This window comes from Canis lupus, chromosome X, assembly GCF_048164855.1.
Source record: "Canis lupus baileyi chromosome X, mCanLup2.hap1, whole genome shotgun sequence".
NCBI lineage: Eukaryota > Metazoa > Chordata > Mammalia > Carnivora > Canidae > Canis > Canis lupus.
The window spans coordinates 28,637,882-28,665,475 of NC_132876.1; the positions used below are offsets into that span (position 1 = coordinate 28,637,882).

The 27,594-nt window shown below is 39.8% G+C and overlaps 1 protein-coding gene and 1 long non-coding RNA gene across 17 annotated transcripts in view; one reads left to right on the forward strand and one right to left on the reverse strand.

Moving 5' to 3' along the window:
• Window positions 1–23,903, reverse strand: part of STAG2 (STAG2 cohesin complex component) — a 136,987-nt gene extending 113,084 nt beyond the window's left edge. For 2 of the 16 annotated variants that reach the window (XM_072816834.1, XM_072816820.1), the window contains exon 1: window positions 22,331–22,763. The gene's annotated coding sequence lies outside the window, so the exon portion shown is untranslated. The other 14 variants (XM_072816835.1, XM_072816821.1, XM_072816836.1 and 11 more) reach the window with 13 other exon arrangements.
• On the forward strand, window positions 21,636–24,408 carry LOC140628032 (uncharacterized). Its single transcript, XR_012026472.1, has 2 exons — window positions 21,636–22,007; window positions 23,850–24,408. It is a non-coding gene; the product is annotated as an uncharacterized lncRNA (long non-coding RNA).
• Window positions 24,409–27,594: the final 3,186 nt, after the last annotated feature.

The window sequence follows — 27,594 nt, forward strand, 5'->3', positions numbered from 1 at the left end:
CCAATTTTAGTTTATTTACCCTGCTCATGACTAAAAATAAGCATTACTATCAAAAAGCAGGCAGAACTAATAAAAACTTAATTTCACTATATGTTTCACTGCTAAAAAGATTACACTGCAGTAAGAAAAAAATCTGGGCTTTTCCCGTTGGTTCTCATACTCTATTTACACACAGCTCCTCTACAACACAGCTACTTTAATACAGTTCATCTACAAACTGTCCACTGAATACAACTTAGTACTATTGAACAAGAGGATGGATAGATTATTGCAGATTTCCTAAGTAATTGCTGCTTGTATATTGAAATGAACTAAAAACACAAAGCAAACATTACAAAAGAATACACCAATAGAATTTAAAATAATTAGATACATCTACTTAATACTAAGAACCATCACTACCAGTAATTAACCAGAAAACGATATACTTGTAATTAAAAAGCCCTCAGATAAAACTAAGCGTTATCTGTCACATTCAAAATACCTTGCTCAAAAATAAGAGGAAATGTTCCTTCTAGCTAATAAAGAAACACAAATTAAAGGCATCTGAGATATCAAAGGCAAAACTGCTTAAAACAGTATCTCCAAACCAGGGATAACGTAGTTAATTACCATACATCACAGCAACAGAGGCACTGTTAGGTGGGTACAACCCTACTGGTAAACAATCTTCAGTTACTTAGAGATTTTAAAAGTTCACACTGATTAACAGCATGATCCCACTGCTGGACATAATTAGGAAAAAAACCCACAAAACTACTCATAGAAGCAGTGCCTTCATTCTAAAACAGAGGGGAAAAAGACACACAAATGTCAGCAAGAAAATTATTAGGTAGTTCATGGTATGGCACAAAAAAGGCAAAAGTTCATCATGTTGTATACCTAAAACAAATATAGTATTGTATGTCAAATATAACTCTAATTCTTTTAAAAAGACGAAAGCAGGGCAGCCCGGGTGGCTCAGTGGTTTAGCGCCGCCTTTAGCCCCCCAGGGCATGATCCTGGAGACCCAGGATCGAGTCCCACGTCCATGGAGCCTGCTTCTCCCTCTGCCTGTGTCTCTGCCTCTCTCTCTCTCTCTCTCTCGAATAAATAAAATATTTTTTAAAAGAATTTATTAAAAAACATAAAAAGATGAAAGTATATATAGATAAATTGGTTTTGAGCCCCAATTCTAATGTGTTTTTCTTCCCACAGAGCACTAAGAAATTCTCCAGACACCAGCTGGGTGTCCTACAATTCAACTCAATTCTGACACTTATCTACCTCGAGATAGCATCAGATTCCACAGGTTAAGGGTTCAGTTCTACAAGACTGCCGTGGTCACCACCACCACCTTCTGCCACCAGTTGCAAGCCCAGGTCACCTGTGCTTCTGACAATGGGCTACAGATTGGAGATTTCCATGACTGCCTTCTTAGACTTCAGAGGACAGTTCAAGTTCAGGTTGTCACCTTCTAACTGGCTATAAATCAAGAGGTTCCTAAGACCCTCCCCTCAGGCTCAATTAATTTGCTGGAACAGTTCAAAGAACTCAGAGAAATCTTTTACTTCCTAGATCACCCATTTATTATAAAAGGATACAAATTCCCAGGAACAGCTAGATGGAAGAGACACATAAAGCAATATACAGAGAAAGTTTACCTGCCCACCCAGAGCTTACCACTCCCCAAACCTCCAGGTGTTCACAACCTGAAAGCTCTCAGAACCCCGGCTTTTGTGTCTTTATGAGGGCTTCATTACAGAGGCATTATTGATTAAATCACCAGCCACGGGTGACTGAATTCCATCTCCAGCCCCTCTCTCCACTCCCCACAGGGTTGGCACCACTGGCAACCAACCATCCCCATCCTCAAATGCTTTCCAAAAGTAACCTTGTTAACATAATTAAAGTCACGTTAATCTCTCAACAGGAAATTCCAAGGGTTTTAAGAAGCTTTGTGCCAGGAATGGGGTCAAAAACCAAATTTACATATTTCTTATAAATCACAGTATCACAATACCCCTACCTCATATTGTAGTTAAAAATAAATTCCAGGCATTAACTTTCTAAATTTGAAAAAAAGCGGAAAATATTTCCATGTGGTGGCGTGGGGAGTGGGGTGCTGCAGGGGATTATATTGGAATATGGAAAAGCATTTGATGTTCTGTATTCTTCTAACAATATATACATTACAACCATATAAAAAATACACATGGCACTCTGTACTTGCCCTTTTATACCACTTAACATACCCAATTAGAGCTGCTTATTTAGTACCTTTCATCCCCAGTACACCAAATTCTTTGAGGGCAAGGGCCCAGCTCATTGCTTTATCACCAGTGCTTATTAGTACAGTGCCTGCCACATACTAGACACTCAAATATTTGTGGAGCAATTGTACTTCTGGGTATATACAAAAAAGAACTGAAAGTAGGGGCTCAAAAAATATTTGTATTCCCATATTCATAGCAGCATTATTCACAATAGCCAAAAGGTGGAAGCAACCCAAATATCCATCATGGATGAATGAACTTTGTGTTATATACATACAATGGAATATCATTCAGCCTTAAAGGGAAGGAAATTCTGACACTAAAACAGATGAACCTTGAAAACATTATGTCAAGTGAAATAAGTCAGTCACAAAGGGACATATATTCTATGCTTCCTCTTTTATAAGGTCCCTAGAAATAGTCAAATACATAGACACAAAGGAGAACACTGGTTTATCGGGGACTGTTTGAGGACAGAGGTGAGATAGAAAGTTGTTTAATGGGTACAGAGTTTCATTATGAGATGATGAAACAATGCTGGAGATAGATGGTGGTAATGTTTGCACAACAATGAATAATGCCACTGAACTGTACACTTGAAATGGTAAAACTAAGTTTACCAAAATTTTAAAAATTAAATATTTTTGGAAGAAAGCACTAGAATTATGGGTAGTTTTCAAGATCGATAACAATTTATCTTTGTAATATTATCCCAAGAAGCAGAAAAGTGAGATTTTATAAAATACTCATGTTTGGCATTATTTCTACCCAAGATAACTTTTCCATAAAACCTAAAGAAAACTGAAGTGGTTACCCTACACACTTTATTTCACATAGAAGTACAGAGGGAAGACAGAAAAAACAGACTCCAACAAATCCAATCATAATTATCTTAAGTGCTTTGCAGAGGACATCAAATTGCAGTGTACTAATACCATTCACATATTTAAGGACAATTAATTCTTTCAATTATCCACACTAACATAAATGTTTCATACAAAATAATTCCAAGGAATTTTTTGGTTGACCTTTTAGAAAGCAGTAAGCAAGATATGCCCTCCCTTCTTGTCCTAGACCACGTCCCAGCTTAGTCTTATTCTTGGTAACCTAGAAGAAGAACCCAACTCCCAAGAGATGCCACAAAGAAAACAATCTACATAAGGATAATCATTGATTATATCAGCTTTGAAGATAATTTCAACTTGACATAAATTCGAACATATTTTTATATTGTATATAATTTTAAAGCATCTCCCAGAGAAGAGAACATGCCATCTGGCTTCTTTTCAAATTCAGACACTTAGGGGTTTTATTCTACATTTTTGGAGATTTTCTCCTATCTGCCTGACCACTCTCTATCAATGGTCCTACTTCTTCTTCCTGTCCAACAATGAAGTTTTCACCCTTGACCCTCTGATCCACTTTATAAGTTCTCCCCTTTAAAAGCCAATTTACGGGATCCCTGGGTGGCGCAGCGGTTTGGCGCCTGCCTTTGGCCCAGGGCGCGATCCTGGAGACCCGGGATCGAATCCCACGTTGGGCTCCCGGTGCATGGAGCCTGCTTCTCCCTCTGCCTGTGTCTCTGCCTCTCTCTCTCTCTCTGTGTGACTATCATAAATAAATAAAAATTAAAAAAAATAAAAAAATAAAAAAAAAGCCAATTTACTCTATGCATAGGAATCTCTAACATGTATCTCCTGCTTTTCTATCTGTTGAACTCTGGTTGCATAATATCAGCTTAAGGTTGAAGTATCTAAAATCTAATTTTTGGGACGCCTGGGTGGCTCAGCGGTTAAGTGTCTGCCTTTGGCTCAAGGTGTGATCCTGGAGTACCAGGATAGAATCCCACATTGGGCTCCCTGCATGGAGCCTGTTTCTCCCTCTGCCTATGTCTCTGCCTCTCTCTGTGTGTCCCTCATGAATAAATAAATAAAATATTTTTTTAAATAAAATATTTTTTTAAAAATAAAATAAAATCTAATTTGTTTCTCTCTCCAAAATCAGCTACCATTTAAATGCAAGAGCATAGTACAATATTATGGCTACTGTGTTCCAACTACATAAATTATTGCAAGAAATTTTTCAAGTAGAAACAAAGAAAGAGGTATGCATTCCAGGGCATCATAAAATAATGACTTATGTATGTACTATCAAAATATTAAACTAAAACATCTTTATTAAAAGTTTCAATACATGGCAGTTTTTAAAATACACATATGTATATCTATAATATACATATGTTGTATGTGTGTTATTTCCTACTAAATCATAAGTGGCAAAGCTAGGAATCCTCCTGTCTGAAGCCAACTCCCTACTTCACATCTAGCTCCACACTATACTCGTTACAAATACACTATAAAAGCTCAATGAACAAATCTTTTAGGCAAAATGAGGGGATTGAAAGTTAAGACAGTACGAAGAAGCTGGAAAGCCGACCCCTATGGATAGACAAAAGGCTTCATAGAACCTAGAAACTCAGCTGAGTGCACATACTCCTCCTGGAATTGAAGGCAATTCATGAGAAAAAAGGCTAAAAATTTTAACACAAGGCTTTGCTACCTCCCTCTCACCCCAAAACAGGCCCAAGCACATGCCACAGCATTTCTCTATTCCACGGAATTTCCATCTTGTTCCATCAAGAGTAAATCAGTTTAGGGAGCCTGGGTGGCTCAGTCGCTTAAGCATCTGCCTTCAGCTCAGGTCATGATGCCAGGGTCCTGGGATGGAGTCCCACATCAGGCTCCCTACTCGTGGGGAGTCTGCTTCTCCTTCTGCCCTCCCCCTTGCTCATGATCTCTCTCTCTCTCTCTCCAATAAATAAAATCTTTTTTTAAAAAAATCCATTTAATTCAGGATCAGCGTCCAAATAAAGTCTAGTGAGTCTCATAATACCAGAGTAAGGAGGAAAGTGAATGCTGGAGGCAAAGGATATTATTTTATATAACCTGACCAAGGAATGCTTCGCTGAAAGGCTAATTACTTGAAAAAATATCCTGAAGACACGAGGAACCAAGCCAGGCAGAGGGACTAGCAAATACAAAGGCCCTGAGGTAGGAAGCAAATTATTCAGGCAAACTACTTAATTTCTTTAGGACTCGGTTTTCCAATCTCTAAGCTGAATATATAACATCCCCTACACCACAAAAGAAGTAAAGGTAGTAAAACATATATTACATCAAGGATCTGACATGTGGAATGTACTCAATAAATGAGAATATTACAGTTATCTGGGCGCCTATCCTGCCAGCAGAAACCTCAACAGATTGTTCAGCACACAGAAAACACTCAGAAAGAAATAGTTTATATAATCCCCCTAACAACATAAAGCAGATGAGATTATACCTATTTTACAGTTGGGAAACCGGAGAATCAGAAATTTGCCCAATCCTCTGTTGACCCCTAAAATTCCTTTAGGGATAAACAAACACACTCTACAATTAAAGAAAGGACTTAAAATAATACACTTCTAAGATGAGGAAACTATTCATATTACTGTCAACTAATTAGCAGTATGGTGCTACATGTAGTGTCAAGAACATGAACTCTATTGTCAGACTGCCTGGGTTCACATCAAATAGTCCTAAAATAGTCCTTGGGCAAATTTACATTTTTGCTCTGCACCTCTGTTTCCTCAACTGTTAACAGGAAATAATAATAGTACCTACTTCACAGGGCTTTTGAACCCCACAAAAACCTCTGCTCAGCGAGGGAGCCTGCTTCTCACTGCCTGCCACTCCGCCTACTTGTGTGCTCTCTCCTCCTCTCTGTCAAATAAATAAAATCTTAAAATAATTTAAAAAGGAAATCATGAAAACGTTTCTAATTCCTATGGAAAATTCTAAAAATCATAAAGATACTGGAAGTGGAAAAGCAGCAAAAAAAAAAAAAAAATGGGAGACCGGAGAAAATTAAAAACAAACATACCACCACAAAATGGCATCATAATGTTGCCTGGACTTACACCAATTTACCTGAACAGATTGTTCCTATTAGTATTATTGTCCCTTTTTTTTAAGATTTTATTTATTCCATGAGACACAGAGAGGCAGACACAGGCAGAGGGAGAAGGAGGCTCCCCACAGGGACCCCAATGCAGGACTCGATCCCAGGACCCCAGGATCATGACCTGAGCCAAAGGCAGCCGCTTAACCACCAAGACACCCCAGTATTATTGTCCTTGAATAAGAACACTAGTAGTGAGACATATGCCAACAATGCTTTGGATAAAATGTTATAAAATGTTATTTCACAGGTTATAACAAGTTTAATCGCTAAAAATGAATTCAGGTGTCATATTACTGAGGCTTAAAACAAGTAGAATAACAAACTTTATCCTCTTTCTCCCATCCAACCCTCTTGTAGGTGTTACTTGATGCTTACTACAAAATATGAAACCTCACACGTAACTTCAACTGAGAATGATTTATCCTCTATCAGCTACTGGTAGAAAATAAACCTCTTTGGGCACCTGGGTAAATCAGTGGGTTAACTGTTTGACTCTTGATTTTGGCTCAGGTCATGATCTCAGAGTTGTGGGATAGAGCGGCTGTGAGTTGGTCTCCATGCTCACCGCGGAGTCGGCTTCAGATATTTTCTCTCTCCCTATCCCTCTGCCCCTCCACCCACTCCCTCCCTCAAAAAAATCTTAAAAAAATAAAAATGAAAAAAGAGGGGCACCTGGGTGGCTCAGTTGATTAAGTATCTGCCTTCAGCTTAGGACATGATCTCAAGGTCTGGGGATTGAGCGCCCCTCCCCCCTGTCCCCCATCAGGCTCCCTGCTCAATGGAGGGTCTGCTTCTCCCTCTGCCCCTCCCCCTGCTTGTGGGGGCCCACACTTTCTCTCTAATAAATAAAATCTTTTAAAAAAAAAACCTTTCTCCTAAAATCAAAAGCACAAGAAACAGAGTATCTGGCTGGCTCAGTTGGTAGAGCAAGCAACTCTTGATCTTAGGGGTCATGAGTTCAAGCCCCACATCAGTAGAATTTACTTTAAAAAAAAACACACATAGGGGTGCCTGGGTGGCTCAGTGGGTTAAGCATCTGCCTTTGGCTCAGGTCATGATCTTGGGGTCCTGGGATTGAGCCCTACAAGGAGCCCCACATTAGGCTCCCTGCTCAGCAGGGAGTCTGCGTCTCCCTCTCCCTCTGCCCCTCCCTCCCACTCATGCTCCCTCTTTCTCAAATAAATATTAAAAAAAGAAAAAGAAAAACAAGAAACAACATGTTAGCAAGGATGTGAAGAAAAAGAAGTCCTTAATTGTTGGTAGGAATGGAAACCGGTGCAGCCACTGTAGAAAATAGTATAGAGGTTCCTCAAAACACTAAAAATAGAATTGCCACATGATCCAGTAATTCCACTACTGATTTACCCAAAGAATAAAAAAACACTAACTGGAAAAGATCTATGCACCTCTATGTTTATTGCAGCATTATTTCCAATAGCCAAGATAAGGAAGCAACCAAGTGTCCATCAATAGATGAATGGATAAAGTATGTGGTGGAGGGGCACATGGCTGGTTCAGTGAGTGGAGCTGTGTGACTCTTGATCTTGGGGTTGAGTTTGAGCTCCATGATGCGTGTAGAGATTACTTAAAAATTAAATTAAATTTAGGGCAGCCCGGGTGGCCCAGTGGTTTAGCGCCGCCTTCAGCCCAGGGCATGGCCCTGGAGACTCAGGATAGAGTCCCACATCAGGCTCCCTGCATGGAGCCTGCTTCTCCCTCTGCCTGTGTCTCTGCCTTTCTGTGTGTGTCTCTCATGAATAAATAAATAAAATCTTTCTTAAAAAATTTAAATTTAATTTAAAAAAGATATAGCGTATATATATAATGAAACATTAGTCATAAAGAACGAAATCTTGCTGGGGCACCTGGGTGGCTCAGCTGGTTAAGTGTCTGCCTTTGGTTCAGATCCCTGGGTCCCGGGATCAAACTCCAGGTCCTGGGATCAAGCCCCACATCCAGCTCTCTGCTCAGCAGGGAGCCTACTTCTCCCTCTCCCTCTGCCTGTGGCTTTGCCTGTGGCTTTGCCTACTCACTGCGCGCTGCTCTGACTCTCTCTGTCAAATCAATCAATCAATCTTTGGGGAAAAAAAAAAGGAATGAAATCTTACCATTTGCAACATGGATGGATCTAGTGCGTATAATGCTAAGTGAAGTCATTCAGAAAAGACAAATACCATAAGTTCACTCATATGTAAAACTTAAGAAACAAAACACATGAAGAAAAAAAGAGAAACAAAAAAAAAAGACTTTTTAAATATAGAGAACAAACAGAGGGGAGGTGGGTGAGGGGTTGAGTTAAATAGATGAAGGGGCTTAAGAGTACATTTATTGTGATGGGCACTGAGTAATGTATAGAATTGTTGACTCATTATATTATACACCTGAAACTAACATAACACTGCATGTTAATTATGTTGGAATTAAAAAATAAACTTATGGCCACCTGGGTGGCTGTCAGTTAAGCTTCTCACTCTTGATTTTGGCTCAGGTCATGATCTCAGAGTCATGAGATCAAGCCCCTCATCAGGCTTTGCACTCAGAGTAGAGTCTGCTTGTCTCTCTGTTCCTACCTCTGCTCACGCTGTCTCTGTCTCTAAAAGAAATAAGACCTTTAAAAAAATTTAAAAAATTTTAAGTGTCCTTTTAATTCTCAAAGCAGAAAAAGCCTTTCTCCTACTGAAGTTCCAAAAGTCCTGTGACTACTTTGAGAAGTTTAACTTTCTCTCAGTCTCAACAATTTAGGATTATGGTCTCCTTTTAAAAAAAAAAAAAAGTTTTTATTTATATTTGAAGTGGGCTCCATGCCCAACCTGGAGCTTGAATACACGACCTCAAGATCAAAAGTCACATGCTCCACAGACTGAGCCAGCGTGACATCCCACTCCTTTATTTTAAAAGCTCTATGTCTAATGTGGGGCTTGAACTCATGACCCTGAAATGGAGTCACAATCCCTCATCTAATCCAACCAGACATCCCAATTATTGTCTCATTTTATTCTCTTTCCCCAAAAAAGTTATCACTACAAAATCTATAAATCACCCCACTGGGAGGCAGTGTATCACTATGTAAAGAAGTATGCTAGAATTGGATGGAATCGGAATCAAAAGTAGGCTCTGCCACTTACTAGCTGAGTGAACTTGGGCAAGTCCCTTAACCATTCTGCAATCTCAGTAAATGATACTACCAACTCCATACAGGATTATTTAAGAAATAAAAAAGTCAGGGAACATACTACAACTTACCCTGTAGTAGATGCTGTAAATGATATAGATACAAACTTAAAGTTTATCATTACTGCAAAGCCAACTAGAGGAAATTAATTGCTTCTTTTCTAACACACTCTTTAATATGAATATTAACAATGTAATTATAATGCAGGATTAAATTTCTAGAAAACCTAAGGTTTTAATTCAATTATCATTTGAGAATCTGTATAACATACTACATGGCACAAGGATTCAAAATCAAAAACACTGGTCTGAAAAAATAATCTACTTATAAGAGACAAATGGGATATTCACCAATATTGTACATTTAAACACTATATTTACAAACACACAAATAATTACCTTTCATGTTAGATTTGCTATTTTTATACAGCAACCTGGATACCTGTGTTTCAGTGTAACTTCAAAAGTTTAGGAAATAATTTCCCACTAAAGAATCTTTTTTAATACAATCCCATATTGTCCAAATAATCCCTCCGCATTTTTCAAGTACACTTAGAACATTCAAATATGAATGCAAGTACTGAATATTCCTCAGTGAATAGTAGCACTTTATGCATTGATATTTAATCAAAACTCAAAAAGTACATATACACAGAGCTGGAAAAATCCATTTGTCATTGACAAATTTGCTTTTCAAAAACATACCTTCATGCTTCAGCTTCCCTGCCAACCATGGCTACCACCACTTCCTCAATTCTCCTGCCAGGAATAAAGTCTGAGGAATGTCTTTTGGCCTGAAAGAGTAGTGGAAACAGGGAGGGATATATCCCAAAGGAAAAATATTATGGCTTTGCTAATATTTCCTACATTTTCTCTTATTTCTTTAGTGTAAAGGGAAATTCTCAAAGGTTCATGTTCCTAACTATCTTTAATACGATTTCTTTAAACCACAAAAAAAGGCCTTTTCTAGTAAGAGGATATTAACCATGTTCTTTGTAGTAACATTCTAGTTGCCACAAAGTTTGCAAATTAGATACAAGGCAGTAGACACATAGGTGAGTGTGGAAAAATTCCTGCTTTTGATAAAGGGGGAAAGATTAGAGATCCAAGAAAAGAGGATATTGTACAACACCCTCCTGAAATGAGAATACTTCAAATATATCAAACATGATCCTTATATATATGACATATAGAGAATGAATTTAATGAGTATCATATACTGCTACAAAGACATTTCAAGGTAATACTCTAACAAAGAATTCAAAGTCAAAAAGTTAAATACAAACATGTATTACTTTAAATACCTATTTTTAAAGTTTACTTATCTTTAAGCAATCTCTACACCCAACATGGGGCTCGAACTCACAACCCTGAGATCAAAAGTTGCATGCTCTTCCAACTGAGCCAGTCAGACACCCCAAAATTCCTATTTAAAAGCAAGCATTTGGGCAGCCCAGGTGGCTCAGCGGCTTAGCACTGCCTTCGGCCCAGGGCCTGATCCTGGAGACCCAGGGTCGAGTCTCATGTCAGGCTCCCTGCATGGAGCCTGCTTCTCCCTCTGCCTGTCTCTCTCTCTCTCTCTCTCTCTCTCTCTCTCTCTCTCAATCTCTCTCTGTCTCTCATGAATAAATAAATAAATAAAAATATTTTTTAAAAAAATAAATGCTTTTATTTATTTTCTAAAGATTTTTATTTATTTACTAATAAATGCTTGCTTTTATTTTTTTTAAAGATTTTTATTTATTTACTTATTCATGAGAGACAGAGAGAGATTGAGAGAGAGAGAGAGAGAGAGAGAGAGGCAGAGGGAGAAGCAGGCTCCATGCTGGGAGCCGGACATGGGACTCAATCCCGGGACCCCAGGATTTCACTCTGAGCCGAAGGCAGACGCACTAAACAACTGAGCCACCAGGTATCCCTAAAAACAAGCATTTAGAATGTGAAATAAAGACATACAGGATTGCCATTTAACAGTGATTGTCAATTGCCTCTTTTGCTTTTACACAAAATCATAACAGCATTTAAAAGATCTAACTTTTAGATAATATTAACTAGTTATAGGGGATGATCATGGGCTCTTTTAATTTCATTAATAACCACCAAACATTCCAAGACTACACTTACAGTCTTCAATTGTTATTTCCCCCAAAAGATTTTCAATGCAGTCCTTAAAAATACCGGTTACCAGGGGCACCTGGCTGGCTCAGTCAGTAGAGCATGTGACTCTTGATCTTGGTGTTATTGCGTTCAAGCCCCACGTTGGGTGTGGAGATTACTTAAAAATAAAATCTTAGGGACGCCTGGGTGGCTCACCAGTTGAGCGTCTGCCTTTGGCTCAGGGCATGATCCTGGAGTCCTAGGATCGAGTCCCACATCGGGCTCCCTGCATGGAGCCTGCTTCTCTCTCTGCCTGTGTCTCTGCCTCTCTCTCTCTCTCTCTCTCTCTCTCTCATGAATAAATAAAATCTTTAAAAAAAAATAAAATCTTAAAATACTTGTCACTATTCTCAAATTAAGGACACCGTATCAAAAACAACTGCACTGATGGCTACTGATTCTACCCTAACAGTCTTTATATATAGTAACCCCAGTATGTAGTATGTTTTAAGTGTTGTTTTTAACCCCTTTGGAGTGATAAAGCCCAACTGTCAATGTTACCTGAGGACAGGGACTATGTAATCTAGTTGACCATTATATAGCCTATCTCTGTAGGCACTTTAAGTACCAGCCAGTAACAATGAATCCTTTTGAGAACCTGAAGAAACACACATTTTGTGCATAATTTGATAGGATTCTCACATCCTTACCCTATGAGCCCTAGATTAAAAATTAGCTATAGCTTTTTAAAATACCAACTGTTATTAATCTCATATAATAAACCAAATCCACAAAAAATAACCTTTTGTCTACCAGTGACTATGTGGCCTACAAATCTGGTCAGAAATGCAAACCCCCCACTTCCAATTTCATGATGGCTTTAATGAACTAAAGAAAGGGCTTTAAAAATTAAGCAGACCTACTTAATAACCTCACAGTTGTTTATAAAATACTGACACCAACAAAACCTCCAAAAGTGAACTAGCGAGGGGATTAAAAAAAAAAAAACACAAATTCCTCAAGGGAGTATTAAAATAGCCAAAAAACAACCAAGTATGAAAAAACTTAAAGTACTCTTAAGATCAGCTCTCTCTAATGGGGCACCTGGGTGGCTTCATTTGTTAAATATCTGCCTTAGGTCAGATATTAGATCAGGATCCCAGGGTCCTGCTTCTCCCTCGCCCTCTGCCACTCCCCGTCTGTGCTCTCATATAAATAATCTTAAAAATTATTATATTTTTAAAAAGGTCAGCTCTAACACCCCCACTAAAAAAAAGCAAGGGGGGACGCCTGGATGGCTCAGCGGTTTAGCACCGCCTTTGGCCCAGGACATGATCCTGGGGACCCGGGATCTAGTCCCATGTTGGGCTCCCTGCATGAAGCCTGCTTCTCCCTCTGCCTCTCTCTCTCTCTCTCTGTCTGTCTCTCTGTCTCTCATGAATAAATAAAATCTTTAATTTTTTTAATAAAATAAATTTTAAAAAGGAAGGGATCTTTAGTTTACAGTATCTGAGATTATGACAAAATCATTTCTCCAAATGTTTGAATTCACCTACAGTAATCATTTTTGGGGAGTGGGATGTACCACAAATAAATAGGTGGGAATATAAGGCATCTACATAAGTCACCAAAAATAAAAGAGAACTATTAATTTTATGAAAAGACATTTCAATTTCTTCAAGACTTAACTCTTCAGTTTAACTTCAAATAAATATCTAAACCATACCTTTTTCTTCCTAACACCACAAAATTATTTTTCAGTTTTCTTATCAGAAGAGATTTTCCACAAAAGAACCCCCCAAAAAAGAGCATAGAGTTAACATTTCTTCCCAAGAAAACAGTAAGGAAAGTCTGAATAATACTAAAGAAAACACAGATGTGGATGTAAACAGTAAGTTATCTTGGCTTTTTCTTTTATTTCAGTGGACCTCAGTAGTTTTTCAACAGTATCTCAAAAGTCCAGTCACTTGAAAAAGCCAACTGGAATTTCTACTAGGTAGAATTTAAAACACACTGTCGGGATCCCTGGGTGGCTCAGTGGTTTAGTTTAGCACCTGTCTTTGGCCCAGGGCGCGATCCTGGAGCCCCAGGATCGAGTCCCACGTCGGACTCCCGGCATGGAGCCTGTCTCTCCCTCTGCCTGTGTCTTTGCCTCTCTATCATAAATAAATAAAATAAAATAAAATAAAATAGATAGATCTGTCTCTTTTCTCTTACTATCAACCCCACACCAAGAGAAATTTCTCCAAGAGTAAAAATAACCTCTCGGAATATGGCCATTTAAAGTTATTTAAATCATTTTCATATCCAAATAAACAGTAGGGGTTGCAAATCCCTTCCTACCACTTACTAATTAGGCAAAGTACACGGCTTCCCTATGCCTTGGTTTCCTCCTGAAAAATAGAATATTAATTAGGGACATCATAAATCCTTATCTCTCTGGACAGTCCTAGTTTATACTGCTATCCGAGAATGCCATCCAGTTAGTTAGTGTCCCCTTTCATTCTCAAAAGTATCCTGGTTTGGGGCAGCCCGGATGGCTCAGCGGTTTAGCACCGCCTGCAGCCTAGGGCCTGATCCTGGAGTCCCGGGATCAAGTCCCACGTCGGGCTCCCTATGGGGAGCCTGCTTCTCCCTCTGCCTGTGTCTCTGCCTCTCTCTGTGTGTCTCTCATGAATAAATAAATAAAATCTTAAAAAAAAAAAAAAAGTATCCTGGTTCGGGCAGCCCGGTTGGCTCAGAGGTTTAGCGCCGCCTTCAGTCCAGGGCATGATCCCGGAGTCCCGGGATGGAGTCTCAAGTCAGGCTTCCTGCATGGGGTCTGTTTCTCCCTCTGCCTGTGTCTCTGCCTCACTCTGTCTCTCTCTCATGAATAAATAAAATCTTAAAAAAAAAAGTATCCTGGTTTGAGCAACAAATCAAATGGTGACGGGTAATAGGGTTATGAAGATTGAGGTAATATGTGTAAAGCATTTGTAACAGTGTCTGACAGAGAGTAAGAGTTCAGTTAGTGTTAACTATTGCTAATGTTAGTCACTGTCAAGTACTTTTAATAAAAACTTTTGGATCATATAATGAAGAGTTCCTACAATATTCCTTTTTACAATTAAAAATATACATTTAACTTCATACATTCAAGTTTTTGAAATTAAGTATCACTAACTGCTTGAAATCAACACTAACCAATTCATCCCAAGATGGCAACATTACCAATTGCATTCACATTTCATCATGAGTAAGTTTTAGGAGAGGCGATATTAAGGTTACTGACAGGAAAGTAACTGAAGAGTAAAACTGCTTAACACCAAACCAAGTCCCTTAATATTCTAGCAGCCTTTCTAATCCAGGGTTCCACAATGTTAACCAGAAAACTCAAAATTATTTGAGTGACAATTTCCTGAATTCTCCCCTCTTCAAGAATGGTACAAAATTAGTGTCTTTCTAGATACACAGGAGAGAAACTAACTCACTACATACAATGGATGCCTTGGGGCATTAATTCTGTTGTAGAACACCAGGGTCTTGTTATTCTTGGGAGTACAAATGGGGAAATATGGATGAAAAGACTCAATATTGAACAAAGAATCTGGGTAGAAGACTGCATCACTGGAAAAATTATTTCCCACAGACTGAAGCTTAAGGGAATAATTAACATAAAATACATAAATTTGACTCATGGCTATGAAAAACATTATACATGGTTTTACCTCATCTCCACTAATTTATCATAGGCCAGCTATCCAACATCTAGCAGTCGTTCAGATAAGAGAAGTTCTAGTTATTGTTTATGAAAAGTAGGAAGGAAAAAGAGGAAAAGCAAAAGAAAGCGGAGACCAAGATTCGAATCAATGATCAATAATGAACCTACTAATAATCCAGGACACCATATTAACTATTACACAATTAGAATAAGAAAATTTAGTGAAGTCAAAAGATGAACTAGAATAGAAATTAGAAGCAAACAGATATTAACACTTACAAGGAAACAGAGTATTTTTAAGGTACCACTAAATAACAACAAAGGGACGCCTGGGTGGCTCAGCGGTTTAGCGCCACCTTCGGCCCAGAGCATGACCCTGGAGACCCGGGATCGGGATCAGGATCCGGATCAGAATTAAGTCCCACATCAGGCTCCCTGCATGGAGCCTGCTTCTCCCTCTGCCTGTGTCTCTGCCTATCTCTCTCTCTCTCTCTCTCTCTCATGAATAAATGAATAAATAATCTTAAAAAAATAACAACTAAATCCCCTTACAGAATCAACCAGAGCAGTGAATTAGAAAAGTCACCGAAATTTTTATTTCAAATCTAACCACTCAATAAACAAGCTGAATGATTGGGGAACTATTCTTAGACACTTAGCCTACATAGAACGTAAGGGAAAAAAGTTCAGTGAAACCACTCTACCATAGTATGACCTACCCCCACCCAAAAAAAATCAAGAATACAATTCAACATATTATTGCACAAACTTTTGTATAATGAGCACACAGAAACAAAACTAAAGCTCCAATTTATTTCAACTACATTTTAGTGAAAACAATTTAGACCTTTCATCAGGCAGCTACTCCTCTAACCCTGTGTAAAAATCTGCATTTACCTTGTACTACATATGAAAAAAAATCTTTATTTTGTAATATTAAAACGATACATGCTTTCTGGTGACAGATAACCCAAGACCTAAACTGTTTAGTTGAGGGAAACTAGTAAGCTTTAACAAAAAGAAAAGTGCCAAAGTTCTGAGTCCAAATTAGAGTGTGATTCAGACTGTCAATTATTATCATGTGACAAGTCATTTATTCTCTGAGAGCCACAATTTCCCCATCTGTAAAATGATGATAACCACCTATCTTGCAAGGTAGCAAAGATTAAACAATAAATGTTAAAACACAGTTACTGCCATTCAAAAGTAACTCAAACTAAATTAACAGTTTGTTTCTGAGAATATCTCAGGATTCAACAAGTTATAGGTCAAATCCCATTACACCAATGTTACGCACACAAAAAAAGTGTAAACAGGACTTACTTTACCCCTTCTAACAGTCTGACAACATTATAAAGGAAATTTACCTTTGAGTTTATTATCCAGAGCTTATAGAAATCTCTCTAGTTGGTGTCATCAATCCTAATAATGTATTTTTCAATTAAATAATAAAAAAGAACAGCATTAACATTATTCACTATTCTTCCCTTTGGAGGAATGGGGAGTGTAAAATAATTTCAATAATCTCTTGACTAACCATATGCGAAGACTTCTTGTTTTCTTCTGGCTAGTATCAAAGACCTAACTATAGCAAGCATACATTAGGAACACAGTTCAGGTAGCAGATTACCACAGCTGCTAAAGAGATTTTTTTTAATGCACATATTCAAAAATGAAGACTCCACAAGCAACACCGCTTACACTCAAGAAATATAAAATTTGGTTCGATTAAATGCAAAGCAGGCACCTCAGGAGATGTAAAAAAAAAATCTGACAATTTTTTTTCTCACATTATCTTTGCCAAACAGAAAGAACATGCAATAACCACCGCTCATGACAGCCGAAGATACAGAGGAAATATTATACAGGGACAGTACTGAAACACAAATTAAAAGTCTTGTGCATGTATCAAATGTAGAAAACTACAAAAGGAAAATGTAAAGAATTTTTAAAATAGCCTATATCCTTAAAGTTTCTTCTGTATTCTCCAAAGATTAATCATATTTCAGTATATACTGATACCCATAGCTAGATAGGACTCTTTCCTTTGCTAAGCTCCCCAACTTCCAAAATAGGTATATAATAGTGCTCCACTGTACAATGAACTGTCATCTCAATTATGTGAATAATCTAATAGCAATTTCAAAGTCCTAATACAAGACCAGATTGCTGTTTTTCAACATGTGAGGCACATAAGTCACAACATTAAAGAGATGTGAACCTTATCCTAAGATATACTGAATAGATTACTGTGCCCTAAATTTAATGTAAATTTTAAACTCAGAAGTTAACTTGCAGCATCAAAAACTGGAGTCTTCCATGTATTATAAAGAACCCAAAGCAAAAAGAAAACGCTATTCACTGTTTACTCCCTTCCCACACATGACTGTGGGTGGCATCAGTTAAACATGCAGAATATTAAGCACTACTAAACCGTCCAAGGCATATTTTCACATCTAACACTATATTCCCAAAAGATAATTTATTTGAGCCTGAGCCTGCTCCCCACCCCTCCCCACCCATTTTATTACATAGGTCCTCAGATAATTACCAGCTAATAAGGTAAAATAGAAAAAAGAAAATCATGAAAAAAGAAATGTAGGATTTAATTTCATTAAAATCGTGAATGTTTGAGCTTTAAAAAAAAAATCCTAACTAAATAGACTACAAAGTTACCAAACTCATAATTTGTTGGCTTAGCAGTTTAGCTGTTGCCTTGCCAGAATAAATCTGAAGCCACAATCCTCATCATCTATTTCAGATTATTTGCATACAAATAAAAGATCAAAATTTGTAATCTGTCTTCTCATAACATTCTTCTAAAGCCAAAACGTTGAGTATGAATATACAGACTAATATTAACAATTACAAAATATCTGTTCCTAGACTACTGTGGAATTTTGTTTTAATAATGATGAGGGAACACACTTCACCAAATATTAAAAATATCCATTATTTTGGATTCCCTTTAGGACTCTGACATATACTCAAAAAATACATTCACAGGGGTAAAAAAGCCTGACACTGAGCAACACAAAACTGCAGAAAATAAGGCACTTACCTTCAAAGAATGTAGGAGCAATTCACAAATATACTAATTAAGGAAACTGAGGATTTTAATTGCAATGCACTTTTACTGTTGATGGGTAACAGAATGCCCTTTATAGAAAACATCAGAATATTTTACGTATTGGTCTTTACAGCACCAAATCCTTAAAGTAAGGAATGGGACTTAACTCATTTTAAAAAAAACATTTTCATATCAGTCAAAAAAAAAAAAAAAAAAAACCCACCCCACCCCCACTGCCAGTCTCTGATACCTTAGAATGCTAGTTATTTCACAGTTGGAAAGAATGGCTAATAAGTACATTTCTTTTTCCAACCCTAGTCTCTACCCATTCATTAAACACCAAATACTGAAACTGAATTCAACTCCTACCTCTATCTTCCTACCAGGAATGCGCCCTAGGGCACCCGAATCCCTTCCACTGTCACTTACTGCAACTGCCAAAGCCCCTCCTATTAATAGTAAATCCCTTTCATACTGACTCACTGTAACTCCAACTTAATGAAATAGACAACAAGCAGAATTAACAAAATTTGAGAATGGAATTTTCCTGTTTTCAAAGGCTTGAAAAAGAAACTAAAAGTTGACCACATTCAGACTAAGTTACAAACATTTAAAGTTCAACCAATTTGTAAGAACTTACATTGCTTATTCTATATTGGTTCAATTCAAATATTTTTTTTTGAAGTTTGTGTATCCGGCATTGTGTAAGTACTTATACACAAGGCCAAGTTTTCCACACGGATAACTGACATGTAAATACAAACTTATGTCATCACGCCAAAATTCCAAGACAATTTGAAATCTTTAAATTTTTTTAATTATGGAAATTTTCAAGTACACACAAAAAAGTAGAATAATGGTACAATGAGCTCTCCTCTAGTCATCATCCAGCTACAATCAACTCAAGGCCACTTTTGTTTCATCTCTACCACCCACCTCTCCCTCCTCCAATTATCTTCAGAAAATAATTAGTAATTACTAAGTACACTGAGAAAAATCTGAAGATATGAAAGTATCAAAGACTAACAAGAAGTCAAGAATTTAGCAATGTAACTGGCACCCTATACAACTACTTGTTAGGTGGGAAATTTAAGAATTCAGTTAAAAAAACAATGAGATAGCCATCTTTAAGAATTTGAAGAGCGTCCATAAGATCCAAAGGGCACATTTAAAATATCTACAAGGATAAAAAGGAATATGTGATAAAAATGAACTTAAATATCTGCAATTAGCTTGGATATAGCACCTCGGCTCAAAACGAAAAAAAAAACAAGACTATTTAACATAATGTATCATAAAATTACAATTCACTTGAAAAACCGCTGAACACTTAATGCCTTAACTGGTCCTTCTGATCCCTAATTATAGATTGATATCAATGTAACAAGAAAACCAGGCATTTTAACGTAAGTGGTTTAAAATGTTCAAAATTAACCCCACCGCTCATTGGAAAATATATGAAAGCAAGTCCAAACTACCTGAATTGTATGTCATTAAACAGAAATGTATCCACTTTCCGGGGCCGGTTTTTTTTTTTTTTTTAATAAGTTCACATATACCCTGAAACGCAACGCGCTAGGCTACAGATAGAATTAGAAGACCGCCTCCTGCTCTTGCTCCTAACCAATACGCAGAGAGAGAAGGTTGGCAGGAAAGTGCTGCGAGGACAGTAACAAACACCAGCAGCTCCCGAGCAGGCCCTGCTAGAGCCAGGAATGACGCACTTCGGTAACCCGACTCTTTCTCCCCTCCACCCCCGCCCCCAGCAGCGGTGCTGACACCGCCAACAGCCCGGAGTAGGAAAAAAGACAACAGAAAAAAGGCAGAGGTTGGACCGCACCAGGTTTCATCAAGAAACCTCGATTATTCCTCTTTCGACACTAACCACTAGGACTAAACAGGAAAAGAAGCTTCGTGCTTAAGCAAGTCCCATCATGGTGGTTTAAGAGTCACTAAATTAAGCTGATAATGAGTCCAATCCACAGAGACAAATACAGGGTGTGGCTGCCGTGAAATACGGCGGTCCGTGGGAGAAAAGGGGTATGGAATTTACACTCCAGTACGAGGGGAAGATGGGGCTTTACCGGGGGAGGGGGGACGGCCCGCGCATTTTAAGGAACCATTTCAAAGCAACACAAGCTTTTCGTTTACTTAAACCTAATCCCACAGATCAAAAGTTTCTAATAGATATATCGTGTAAACTGTAAATAACCATTTAACCAAAACGCCGTGACCCTCAATTAAGAAACTACATCCAAGAGAAAGGGGGAGGGAGAGGGAAGGGAGGGGTGGTAGGCAACAACATATAAAACATTTCTAGGCCACGGAGGAGAAAGTCTCACAAACCGGATGAAACTACTAATGCAATATTAAAAATTAAAGGTGAACACTGCAGCACGAAAAATCTCACGATAAAAACCATTACAGTTCAGGAATAAAAATAAAATGACATATACACCAAGGGAGAGCGGAAACTAAATGTCGAAAGTACAGTGGCTTATAAAAAACTAAAGGCAAAACAAGACCTTCTGGCGACGAAAAAAAAAAAAAGAGGCAGAAATCAACAATACGTTTACGAATGTAGGCCAGAAGAAAATGGGAACGGGGCTCAAAGTTTTGCGGAACTACTTGATGCTGTTTCCCACACCTTCTCTCTCCCATGGCCCATCAGACCCTTTTCGAGCTAAAATTGCCGTCCACAGATCACCGGGTACGCGAGAGAAGAAAAAAGAAAGTCAACCCCAAGCAAGAATAAAAGTGTGGAGGGAAAAAGCAGAAGCTGCCTACCTGGGGCAAGGATCAGCTCAGTTCGTGCCTTGAGAAAGACAGTGCGGGTGGGGGTGGGAACGAAAAGCAGCACTAAAACTAAAACAAAAGTGGCGCCAAAACCCCCCAACAAACAGCCTTCCACTCCCGCCCTTCCCCCCCTCCTCCCATGCCAGGCAGGCAGGGCCCCCTTCGGGGCAAGGTCTGCACGCGGGGGCCAACACCGCCAGACCCCACAGCCTATTTATAAAATTGTTGCCCGAAGAAAACTGACCGAAGTCGGGCCTCGGAAGGGATGGAGAGATCGATGCCAATCGCTTTCCCAAGCAGTTCCCCCACCACGCGCTGGAGATGATGGGGCGGGGGAGAAGCAGAGGGGCCCGTCACATGAATGTTGTTCCCTCTCTAGGAAGGGAGGAAGAGAGGGAGGGAGCGAAGGGAGGGAGGAAAGGAAAGAGGGGAAGGGAGAAGGGAGGGGGCACGAGGGAGGGGTGTGATCAGAGTAGATTTTCCCTCGCCTCCCTCGGTCCGAGGCCCAAATATACACAACTGAGCCTCCGCTTCTCCCCTCCCCCCTAGGTTCCCAGCACCACCATTTTGCTCTCTTCCTTCCCCTCACCACGATACCGCGCTCTCCCCCACCCCAGCCACGGCCTCCCCGGCTTTCCTCCCCCGACTACGGCTCGCACCCCACCCCACCTCCAGCTTGGGCTCTCCCAGGCTTAAGAGCCTGCCGGAGAAAAGGCACCTAAATCTAATGCTACACAGAGAAGCGGAGCCTCCATCTTGCGCTGCTCCGCGTTCTCCATTTTGGGCCACCCATGGGGGGGGGTCTCCGTGGAGGCCCCGAGGGAGAGTTGGGCGAGGGAAGGAAGAGAAAATCTTCAGCGAGGGTAGTCGAAAAGAAGAGTCGTGCAGTAGAAAGCCACTCTAGGAGTAGGAGGTAGGGAGGAAGGGGGGCTGGAAGTTCCTTGGTAGTGTTGAGGTAGCCACTTGGGGGGAGAAGGCAGAAACAAGGGGTGGGGGTTACGCGGGGACGGGGAGGCTTCTCCCCGTCTTGACTTAGCCACCCGCTCCACGGCTGGCCCCTTTGGGGGCAAAGGGAGTGGGGGGGGAATTAAACGGCAACAGAGTGCCCATTCTCTTTCCCTCCCAACTCCTCTCTCGCGCCCTATTTCAACCATACACACCTCACAGTGGGCCCCGCGCCCTCCGGGTGCCCCTCCAAACTTCTAGAAGCTTCGCCTCCGCCATTTTATAACTTACCTCCCCCCTCAGCGTACACAGAGGCAGCAACGAGACTGTTCGCCTCCCCCACTCCTCCTTCCTTCTTTCTCAGGCCGGGGGCTTCTTCACCCCTGGGCTGGTACAAGATATTTTCCCCTTCCTCTTCTTTACACCCTCGAATTCTACTCAGGGACGGAAGCTCCCGCGGTTCTAGAGCGGTGGGGGGTTTTGAAAGTGGCGGTCGGATCCGGCGGGTTTTTTTTTTTTTCTTTTTTTTTTTTCTTTTTTTTTTTTTTTTTTTTTTTTTTTTTTTGGTGGCGCTTCGGGATTGTTTGGGGTGTTCGCTCTTCGGCGACTTGGAGGCGAATGGAACGCGCAGGCGCCATCTGTCGGCCACGAACCCGCGCCCGGCTCCCGTTGGGAGGGAGCGGCATCTAGCGGCACAGCGCTGGCACTGCAGCGCTCGTCTCCCAGCGTCCTCCTCCCGGTCGCCGACCAATCGCGGCCGACTGCCTCCCGGGTTCAGCGTCTCCGACGCCGCCTGCGAACGAGGCGCCCGCAGGGGCGCGCCGCCGAGTGGGGTAAACAAGGTGCCGTGCCCGCGCCTGACTTACTCATTCGTTTGGCAGCGCTTCCGCCGAGGACCCGAGCGGGCCGCGCTTCCTCTTTCTTTATCGGGGGTGGGGGGGCGAAAGGAGGTCGTTAGCAATGTCCGGCGGAGCCCCGGGCCGTGGGAAATCGGAAGCCGGGCTCGCTCGGGACTCGTCCCCGGGCCCCTGCGCCCCGCGCGAAGCCCGAGGTTGGCAGCCCCGTCGGGCATCACCCTTCCCTGTCCCCTCCTCCGACACGCCCCGGCGAGGGGCCTTCCGCCCTAGTGCCCGGACCCTCGCTCCCCCGCCGTCCCTACTCTTTCCCCCCAACGGAACTCAACTCGTGGAACTCTGGCACCTGATCCTAAGTGATCGAGGGGGGTTGCTTCTGGAGTTTCTGTTTTGTTTCCTTTTGGCTTCGGCTGTGAAGAGGAAGCAAGCCAATTCTCTACCAGAAGACTTGACACTGGAGGGGAAAAATTTTTTTTCTTTACAGCCCACTATCCCCGTCTCCCAGAAAACGTGGTGTCTCTCTCTCTCTTTCTCTCTCTCTCTCTCTCTCTCTCTCTCTCTCGTCTAGGACTTAAGGAACTGGGCTACTAGGCTAGGCCGGGCGCTCGACCAATTTATTCTCGACTCCCGGGGCGGGGGTTGGGGAGGAAGCGGGACGGAGCGAAGTGGAGGGAAATCGAAATTTGGGCTGAAGGAGTCGAGGGGGACTTACCCCGTTTTCCCCCGTCTTTGCTCACCTTCCCCGATTTTCCACCGTCTTCCTGGAAACGTGGGATCCGGCGGCCTTGCGACTTTCTTAAGAATTTTGGTTCCTTCTTATCCTCCCTCTTCACCCCTCCCCCAAGGTGTTTGAAGTGCGAAAGGACCCTTTACGCTCCTTTGACCCCCAGTTAACTCCAGTCTTTATCACCCTTTTTATTTCATTTTATTTTTTTGTTTGTCTGTTTCGAATCCAGCCTCGAGGACCTTTGACCGAGAGCTCTCTACGCGGGGAAGAAAAACTCGGGGAGGGCCTGTCCCCTCCGAAGCGCCGCTTTTCCTAGGACAGGAAGGAGTGACCTATTACAGTGTCTCCATTGCTGTTATAGAAGTTCCTAGACTCATACGATATTGTTTAGTTAAGAGCTCTCTGTTCCTCTTTTTAAAAAAATTTTGGTTCGAATATTCCTTTAATATTAAATTACCTTTTAATTACAGGAACAGGAATAAATGTATTTAGTAACAAGACAAATTTTCCAAATGAGGAGAAACGAAAGCCCTGTGTAAATCGTGAAGATTTCACCTGATATCACCTCGAAAGTATTCCCAACGCAATACAATGATTAATCTCAGTCCTCAAATTATATTCCTTCCACGCCTGCTTTAAGTTTCTCTCATTCTCTGTGCTTACTGGGTTTTTTCCCTGCAACTTTAAAAAAGAGTTACGGCATATTTAATCAACGGAACAATAAAAGTTAAACAGAAACATCTAAATATCAATAATAAGAAGTAAAATCCAAGACATTTTTACTTACCTCTAAAGCTTTGGGGAGTGGAATACTATTCAAAATAAATTTCCATTTCTTTCATAGACCATCTTTGGTAGAATATTATACGGTTTTTAATAGATTCAAGTTACAGAATGATGCAGCTAGAACATTAAATAGGGAGTAGTGGAAAATTTACAGTTACATAAGTTAATGCAAAATTCCACTTAAAGTAATAGAAAAATTGGGCTCTGTACCAAATCATTTTACATTAATTTAGTTCAATTGTGCCAATTTAATATCAATTGATACTAAATGATTTCCTGTATTAGCTGAAAACTACTGGTTTTCTGCTCCAAACATCACATTTATAGTACATGGTGCAAACAGTTCTTTATCTATTTTATAAATTCATATTCTTATCTGATTGTGTAGCAAGGAGACTTTAAATAATGTTATACTCTGAAAAAAACATCAAGAAGTTCCTCTGTTTAGTAAACTTACTTCCGTCTTGAGAAAAATACCATTGAACAAAATTAATAACTAACTGGTATAATATCAGAAAAAAGATTTATAGCAAATTTATATTGATATTGAAGTATGTTCACAGCAGCCTCTCTAGAGCCTATTCACAAGAATATTTATTGAGCCTTCTGTGTGTGGAGATCACAGTGCAATGTGCCCAGTCCTAAGAAGTGAAATTTATTTCATAGGGTACTGAAAGACCAAAGAGTAAACCCTTGGAATATGAGAACAAAGTGAGAAAATGCCATCAAATGAAACATGTAACTTATATAAAATAAGCTTTAATCTAATTATTTGTAACATATCCTTCATGGGAAAAAAAATCCTTCATGAGATAATATTGTAATGGCAGAAGCTTTTGGTGCCTGATGAGAAATAAGAAAAAAGACAGTTGAATACTTAGAACATGTGATGCTATTTAAGGGACACGACACTATTTGATGCAAAAATATTCTGGTCACTAGGAATGCACACCCCACAGTGTAGCAGAGATAATCTTACCATAATCTGAATAAAGCGTCCCACAGTTCTCTTTAACTCCATCTATACAAATGGAACAGGCTTCTGATTATAAATTAAGTTACCTAAATAGCCTCCTTCTCTAAGCAGCATGTATATATATTCTGTATTTTCTAACACCATTCTAAACGTGACCTAAAATCCAGAAGCCTGAAGACGGATAAATTTGAGTCCACAGAAATTTAAAATTATGTATATCTAAATACCATAAACAAAGTCAGAAGATAAAGTATGAGCAGAATATATTTGCTACAGGAATGAAAAAGGCATATACATATGAAGAACTCTCACAAATCAATAAGATAAAAATACTCCAATAGAAAAATAGAGAAAGGATATAAAGAGTCAACCTCTTGGATAAAAAATGCAGATTTCTAGGGACATCATGGTGGCTCAGTCAGTTGAGCTTCTGACTCTTGGTTTCAGCTCAGGTCAGGATCTCAGGGTTGTGGGATGGAGCCCCACATGGGTCTCCCATGCTCAGTGCAGAGGCTGCTTCAGATTCTTTCTCCCTCTTACCTCTCCCTAACCCCTCCTCTCTCACATGCGCACTCTATCTCTCTAAAATGAACTTCTTTTTTTAAAATTCAGATGGCTAATAAATACATAAAACAGTGCTCAACTTCATTCACCACTAAAGCCTGCAAGTTAAATACACTTTGCCTACCTACCACATTGGCAGAGATGAAAAATTTTGATAACACTCAGTGTCAGTGAAGAACTAAGAATTCTCATATACCACTTGTGGGAATTGTTTAAAAACAAAGTATGTGGGTGGTGGAAGGGGAGGAGGGCGGGGGGGTGGGAGTGAATGGGTGACGGGCACTGGGGGTTATTCTGTATGTTAGTAAATTGAACACCAATAAAAAATAAATTAAAAAAAAAAGTATGTCTTAACATACAAAATGTAAAACTAACACTTCTATTTCTAGGAATCTATCATACAAATATGCTTATACAAATTAAGCAAAGATCTATGTAGTAAAACTTCCATTGTAGCTTTGTAATAAAGAGAAACTGAAAATAGAAATGGCATCATTTAGGGAATTGGTTAAAGAAATTACGATATTCAGGTAGCCCAGGTGGCTCAGCGGTTTAGCACCGCCTTCCACCCGGGGTACAGGGCGTGATCCTGGAGACCTGGGATCCAGTCCCACATTGTGGGACCTGCTTCTCCCTCTGCCTGTGTCTCTGCCTGCCTCTCTCTCTCTCTCTCTCTCTCTCTCTCATGAATAAATAAAATCCTAAAAAAATTAAAAAACAAATTACGATACTTCCATACAATGGGGTCCTGTTTCCATTAAAGCAATCAAGTACAAGGGCACAAGGCTGGTATAGCATGCAATTCTTGATCTTGAAGTCATGAGTTAGAACCCCACATCAGGTATGGTGCCAACTTAAAATTTTAAAAACAAAGGGCACCTGTGTGGCTCAGTGGTTGAGTATCTGCCTTTGGCTCAGGTTGTGATCCTGGGGTCTTGAGATCCAGGCCCACATCAGGGTCCCCCTAGGGAGCCCGCTTCTCCCTCTGCCCATGTCCCTGCCTCTCTGTGTGTCTCCAATAAATAAATAAATAAAATCTTTTTAAGAAATGTTAAAAAGCAAGTACATTTTTATCTACTGACACCCATATATGGCTAAGATATGTTGTTAAATGAAAAAACAATTTACAAAGAGCTTGTATAGTGCGGTCCCATTTGTGAATATATATATACTTATATATGCATATATGTGCTTTCATATGCATAAAACATTGTTGAAGAATATAGAGAAAACCTAACAACAGTTACCTCTCAGGAAAGAGGTTGTGCAGGCTTCCAGGATTTGTCATTTTACTTTCACATTATACACAAAATTCATTTATGTGAATTTTGTTACAGTAAGTGGATATTACTTAGGTAATTTTTAAGATCTTATACTGGTTAATTTGGAAAACAATTTGGCACTTTCTTATAAAATTAAATATATACTTACCATATGACCCAGCAATGTTAGTCTCTTAGTCCTGAGCATTTATCTTAGAGATATGAAAATGTATGTTTACCCAAAAACCTGCATACAAATGCTCATAGCAGATTTACTTGTGATAGCCAAAGGCAAGAAACAACCCAAATGTCCATCAACCGGCAGATAGTTAAACAAACTGTGGTATGGTCATACAATAGAATACTACTTAGCTATCAAAAGGATT